We start from the raw sequence: 6999 nt of genomic DNA, 5'->3' as shown, positions 1-6999 counted from the left end.
TATTGTTTAGGGTCTGGTGCTGGGAAGTCCATAAAGGAGAGAGATCGCTGCCATCAGTTCCCCAAGAGGCCAACAGGCACGTGAGGCTGACTACAGTCTCCACTTATCTCAATGAGCTCACGCAAAATGGGCATTAGTTCTCATCCAGTCAAGAGCTAATAAAATAAATTTCATTACATTGTATAGGTGCTTTCGCTGAAAACTCACACTTTGGGGGTTTTTTCTGGTGCTTTTTAAAGATCTCGATGACATAGAAATACATTGCTTTTCTGAACTGAAACTACCACTTCAGTTATTCGATGAAGGAAAATATTCAAAATGAGAGTAATGGCAAGCATTACATCGCCCAATGTCAACGTTAAAGGACTAAACCTGCTCAAATCCATGGAGGCTTTGTTATATCCCAGGCACCACTGGTATTTTGGGTATTTTCAAAGCTTCTAGAGAGCAACCTGAAAAACTGATAAAAACGATCTGTTTCTTTGCCTCGGTTTGTGAGGAAGAAGCAATAAGCACCAGACTAGCTATTTAAGAATTTTCATACTTTGTCTGCAACCAAACAAGCTCTTTCTCCACGGGGGCCCAGTGACCAATGGCTGCAGACAGCAGCCTCCGTGGTGGCGTCTGCAGCCTGTTGACTACCTGGGTTGCTGTAAGGGACCACGGAGACGGCCCTTTCCGTGTCTGACCTCATGCCATCCCCAGTTTGCAGACAGGTAGTGCAGGTGGGGCAGATGGTGACAGGGGGGACTTTCTGGTATCAGGTATCCATGGAGGCAGCAAGCAACGGTGTGTGTCTTTTCACGTTGGCCACTTTGTCTTCATATAAAGTACTTAATGAAGACACCTGGGTACCGCTGGGCACCCCCGAGCACAATGGTCAGGGTCCACACTGACCAAGTCATCGTGTCCATCCGTGCCAAGCTGTAGAACAAGGAGCATGTGACTGAGGCCCTACACTGGGTCAAGTTCAAGTTCCCTGATGGCCAGAAGGTGAATTGTGCTGTGACTTTCCTTGCCCCACTGTCCAGGCTTTCTGATCCTATTCCTTGTATAGCTCCCTAGATCTACATCTCTAAGAAAAGGGGCATTACTAAGTTTAATGTAGATGAATTTCAAGACAGAGTAGCTGAAAAGTGACTCATCCCAGATGACTGTGGGTCAAACATATCCCTCATCATAGTCCCCTGGACAAGTGGCCAGCTTTGCACTCGTGAGAACTTTAGTGCTTCCCCCTCCTTATTTACGCCGACCAATAAATCCTCCTTCATGTCAAAAAAAAAAAAAAAAAGAAGTTCACACTTTGGCTTGTTGGATGGGTGGCAATTTGTTTCTTTGTTCATTCGTTAATTCAACACATGCTTAGTGACAGCCTCCCCTGGTGCCAGCACTGGTCTCGGTCCTGAGAGCCCAGCAGTGGACAAAACAGACCAAAATTCCTACCTCTGCGGATCTTAATTCTAAGTTGGGAAGAGAGGGATGTAAGACATGAAAAGATAAATAAGTAAATACACAGCATGTCAGATGGTGATTCACACTAAGGGTTACAGTTTTAAATCACACAATCAGAGAGGAGCTTGAAAGTGACCCATGTGGACGTCAGGGAGGGGAGTGTTCCCAGCACATTCTTGGAACCAAAGCAAGTGGGCTTGGAAAGCCTGATGATGTGGAGAAGGAGCCATTCAAACAGGTGACAGTGGGATGTTTCTCCTGAAAAGGTGTCTAAAATGAAAAAGCTTATATCAGGTATGCTTGTGTCTTAATTGAATGAGAGGCAAAAATCTTTTGTGCTATTTTGACAAAATATAAACCATCCTCAATAGAAGCATAAATGTGATTCATAGATCATATTAAGGGCCTCCTGAACAGTCTGATAAATGTCAAGTTTGGCAATACTGTGTAAAAGAACCCAGGGGTCCTCATTTAGTACTTTATATGAAGACAGAGTTGTTAAGGTCAAAAGACATACACCATTGCTGGCTACCTCCATGGACACCTAATACCAAAGGCCCCCTTGTCACCATCTGCTGATTTCCAGTACACGCATCTGCTCTCCCCAACCTGGTCCACAGATTTCTCTTTGCCAGATCTTTCCATATCTGCATTTGTGGTTGTCAAATATTCTGATCGCCACTATAAATTGCCACAAAACTCTATCTGCGTTTAACTCACTCGTGTCTCCCAGGGTCTCCCAGGAAAGCAATACCACCCCCCGCCCCGAGGGCTTCCTTCCAAAGATCATGCAGGACCTCAATCCAATGACTGATGCACATTTTATTATGAGCCTCAGATTTATTATTTGTGTCATTGAATATTCTGCAATGGCTGTAAATGTTGCTGGACATGAGTCTCATTAGCCCTCTTTTCCTTATTGCTGAGAAACTCACCACGTACAATCAGAGTCGTGTCCTGTTACATGCCGTGTTAGCATCACACAGCCCACGCCCACCCTCCTGGCACCCACCTGGTTTGACTTATACTTTCTTGTCTGAGTTACTTCAAAGACTTTCTATGAGACCAGACTTTCAGAGGGTGCAAAATGTCCTCACCAGTCATGATGAGGTAATCTAACAGTATGATAGATATTTTAGGGCTAGAAAGGAACTATTTAATCTAACTCATTTTTCTGATACATGGACCCTATTTTGCAAAATTCCCACCATTTAGTTCCTACTTTTCCATTTTGGAACGGAACTCCTCTAATGAGAGAGTTCACGTAGTCTGGAAGAGGTCAAATCTAACAATTCGAATTTTAAGCCTTGGATATTCAAGTCCAGCAATGTGCAAAAAACTATCCATTATGAACAAGTGGGTTCTTCCCAGGTATGTGGGGCTAGTTCAACATTCAGTAATTCTACCATAGGCTAAGGAGAAAAAATCATATATGCATATCGAATAAAGCAGAAAAAGCCTTGGCAAAATCTAACATTCTGGATTTATCATGCTGTTTCATGCCTGCTTGCAGAAATGGCTTCCTCTGTTTGTGTTTCCTACCCCATCCTGCAAGATGTGAGAACCTCACTCAGCCCTTCCTTAGTCACATCAAGCAAATCATGACAAGGACCGCCTCCCCAGCCTTCAGTACTAAGCCGCCCATCCCCAAATCTGTCCTCACCTCTCTTCTGATGGCCATATCCTTGACCTCTAGCATCAGCTAGACTCCTCTAATGCAAACCATTCTCTCCCTCACTGCTCACCCTTCCTTTAGATCAAGGAAACAATATTAATCATGTCTGTGTCTCCAGTGGAAGCACAGAGTGGATATAAGAAAAAATGACTCAACCAATTAATGATTTAAGGGTAGGAATCCGTGTATTTTTTTGAATTGAATTGTATTGAAATGAATGGATAGAAACATGTTCCTCCAGGAAGTTAAACTTCATTCCTCTGCACAATTATCAAAATTACCCTGGAGTTTTTCCTACAGCCTGTTTGGTAATCCAATTTAAAATTTAGAGACAAATATTTTAAAATTTAAAAGTTTATCGGAAAAAAATATATACTTAGAACAATAAAGTAAGAACCAGGATAGACTGGAAAACATTAATTAAATTTACTTTGGGGTGATTTTAGAGGCCATACCATCGAGTCAGAATATTTTATTAAAACAAATAACCAAAGCTCCTGTTATTATTCCTAAGGTCATAACCTCATAAATTCAACTTTAAAGATTAACTTCAAAAGCTAAGTTGGTTTTATGTTGTGGAAAAAATGGGAACATTCCCTGCTCCTTTTATGAAGCTAATGTATCCTGAAAGCAAACCTCAGCACCACTGAAGATAGAATTCTGGAGCTCTGAGCTGCAAGGAACCTGTACATCATCGCTCCCATCCTTGCAATAAGATCAAACTGGACAGACTAAAAGCTGATGATTTTTCTTGGGAACGAGGAGGAGGGAGGTCAGGGCACATTGTACCCAGAAATCTGGAGAGATGGGTTTTTCTGGACAGTCATAGCCAGGACAAGCTGGCCCTGAACAGCCGCTGCTGGGGCCTCTACTGGGAGAAACACGGGGCCGCTGCTGGGGCCTCCACTGGGAGAAACACGGGGTGGTCATTTTGATGAATTGCTGGAAACTGAAGAGCCCACTGGGTCTTCCTGGTCAAGATCTATCCTGACCCTGGCCGCAGGAGGGGAAGTGCAACACCTGAGGCATGCCCAGAAACTTCTCTCTACAAAAGCCCACTCTGGGGGGGAGAAAGCTGTCAGGCCCTCACAGCAGCTGGGGAGGAGTCCCGTCATCTTCCCATTTCTCCAAAAGAAGAAGGTACATGTTTCCTATATCGTAGTCAACATGGGGAGGGGTTCAGGAAGGAGGCTGGGCAGCCAGCCAGCATGCAGGGCCCAGGACGGAATGAGCGGCACTGGAGAGGCACGTGAAAGCCTGAGCCCCAGATGCAGGCCAGCTCCGACACGGCATGTAGCTCAAAGAACACAGAAGCCTGCCCTCCTCCAACTTCACTGCACACCAGAGGGCTCCTGCGTGGGCACACAGACCCTCTCTCTCTGACGAGCCCTCGGGGGAGCCTCAGTTCAAAGTCAAGGTACAGGGAAAGGGAGGGATACCAGAGGGACAGCAAGCACTGAACACGCAGAACTCCTGGCCAGATTAACATGACTCCTCACACCAAGGCTAGGGCGCCTTCTTGTCACACAATACAACATGTCTGGCTTTCAACACAAAATGTACAAGGTATGATGATGGCAAGAAATGAGCAGGACCAGAACCAGAGTTAGATACGGGACAGATGCTGGAAGCCTCGTACAAAGAATTTACAAGATGTGTGGTTAATACGTTAAAGGTTCTAATAAGAGGAGAGAAAACATGTGAGAGCAGATGGGTGCTGTCAGCACAGAGAGTGGAAGTCCAAGAAAGACTCAGAATTAAATGTGAGAAACCAAACTCGGTGAGAGAGATGAAGAAAGCTTTGGGGACGGAGTGGGGGGGGGGACACGGGGGGTCATCACTAATGAATAGACTCGACTCCGTGGAGGTAGAGTCACTGAGATTGTGGATAGGTCAATAGGCACTTCCAAACTGAGTCACACACACAAAGAATGAACAACACAGAGCTGAACAGCCAAGACCTGTCAGACCACAGACAGATGTCTGCACACAAGCACGGACTCTAGTTACAGTCCCTTTCCCACGCGCGTTCAGGTTAACAATTCCGCAGTCGGCGCACGTGCGGACTGGAACTGAACACTTCTGTAAATGGGCGGTGGGTGGTGGGAGCAGGTCTCCTCACTGTTGGAGAAGAAGTTACAGGTAGGCGGGGGGAGGGGGGAGGTGACCCAGGGGTGATGGTGCTGAGTCAAAGACATGGACAAACACACCTGCCCCCATACAGATGCAGGTGTGAGCAAACGGAAATAGTCATAGGTAAGCATGTATACCAGTCGGTTGGCTTACATGCATCCCCTCGCTCTGCCAGCCGAGAGGAACTAAAAGCAAGGACGCCTCTGTCTCAGTGGGCTCACCTGGAACGCAGACCTTGGCTTCTAACACCACTTTCCACTACAGGGAACCAGGGTTTCCTGGAGTTATTAGGGCTGGGGCAGGGAATACACCAGAAGAAGCAGAACAATCTAGTAAGGCCAGAAAGTAAGGAAATGCTAACTGAAAACCAACAACAAAACCAAACAAACAAAAATAGAAAGAAAGAAAAAAAAATGAAACCTCAAAAGCCCACACGTGATGAGGTTTTATCAGAGGAGCACATGAGAAGCCCGAAGGAGCTCCCAGTGGCCAAAGCAGCCGCAGTTTGAACAAGAGAAATGTAAAGAAGCTCTGGAACATAGCCACATTGGAACACGATCCAAACGCTAACACAAACATCCGTGTGGCCATAGTGATGTAACCGAATTATCGAATAAATGCACAGGGGAGAAGAGTCGAAGGGCACGTGCAGACGTATGCAGTCTGCTCTGGTGGCGGAGTCGGGGCCTGACCCCCCTTCTGCACCCAGCACTGGAGGGAAGCGCATCCTCGACCCGATCCGCTGCAGAGAAAACAGAACGATCCCAGGGGATCAGAATTTACGATCTCACTGGAAACCGCTGACAATGACAGAGCCCACACAGTTGAGTGAAAGGTCCATCTCTCGGAAGCACTCACGGGCGTGATTGTGTTTTGTAGCAGATACACACGTATCAGTGGAGAGTCATTTGTGAAGCATTTCAGACATTCCCCTTTTTGCCCAGACAGCGAGGTGAGCAGAATTGCCTGGATTTGGACCTGACTGACTGTGCTAGTCCTTCACCATCCCACAAGCCTCTGGGGCCTGTGCCAGCCTACAATGGAAGAGAATGTTCCGTCCGGCAAGATAGATAAGTGACAGGACATTTTCAGCCTCTGTCTGAATCCAGAGCTTGGATTTCACGTGCACAGTCTTTGTCATCACTGCGCATTCCCATAGGGGGTTCTTCATTTCGAGATGTCGAGAGTTTATGCCCTGTTTTCCCAATCAGACCACAAGACCCTTGAGTAAAAGACCCTCCGTCTGCGCTTGTATGACAGGACCTTAAAACCAGGCCCAAATGCAGGGTAGTCAACATAGTGGATATTCAAGAACTTAACCTCCTCACTTTCTTCATTTTGTAGGTCAGCTGAGTAAAGCTGAGGATCTAAATGTGTGACTCAAGAACGTCTGCACCGTCTACAACAGGATCAGTTGAACCTGTTACGAAGATTCGTATTCAGAGACACTTAACACCTCTGTTGAGCTTGGAGATTATTGTTCTAATGCAGTCAGGAGGCGAGGTGAGCCACAGCTGATAAACACATGCTTTTTTTTTTTTTAATTAGTAATTCTTTTTTTTTTACAAATAGTTTATTGTCAAGTTGGTTTCCATATAACACCCAGTGCTCATCCCCACTTGAAGCAAACATACGCTTCTATTCTTTTCACATCGATTAGAGTTGTTACAACGGTGTTATTATTCAAATACGTTGGGACAAGTGATTTCCTGGGGTGCTGGCAATCTGAGCAGGCAACT

General features: G+C 45.8%; 1 pseudogene; it reads left to right on the top strand.

The window, feature by feature from the left end:
- The first annotated feature begins 549 nt into the window (after window positions 1-549).
- Window positions 550-674, top strand: LOC144222233 (small nucleolar RNA SNORA70; annotated as a pseudogene).
- The last annotated feature ends 6325 nt before the right edge of the window (window positions 675-6999 follow it).

The sequence above is a fragment of the Crocuta crocuta genome, unplaced genomic scaffold, assembly GCF_008692635.1.
Source record: "Crocuta crocuta isolate KB4526 unplaced genomic scaffold, BGI_CrCroc_1.0 scaffold101, whole genome shotgun sequence".
Lineage (NCBI taxonomy): Eukaryota > Metazoa > Chordata > Mammalia > Carnivora > Hyaenidae > Crocuta > Crocuta crocuta.
This window is presented reverse-complemented; position numbering and strand designations above follow the sequence as displayed.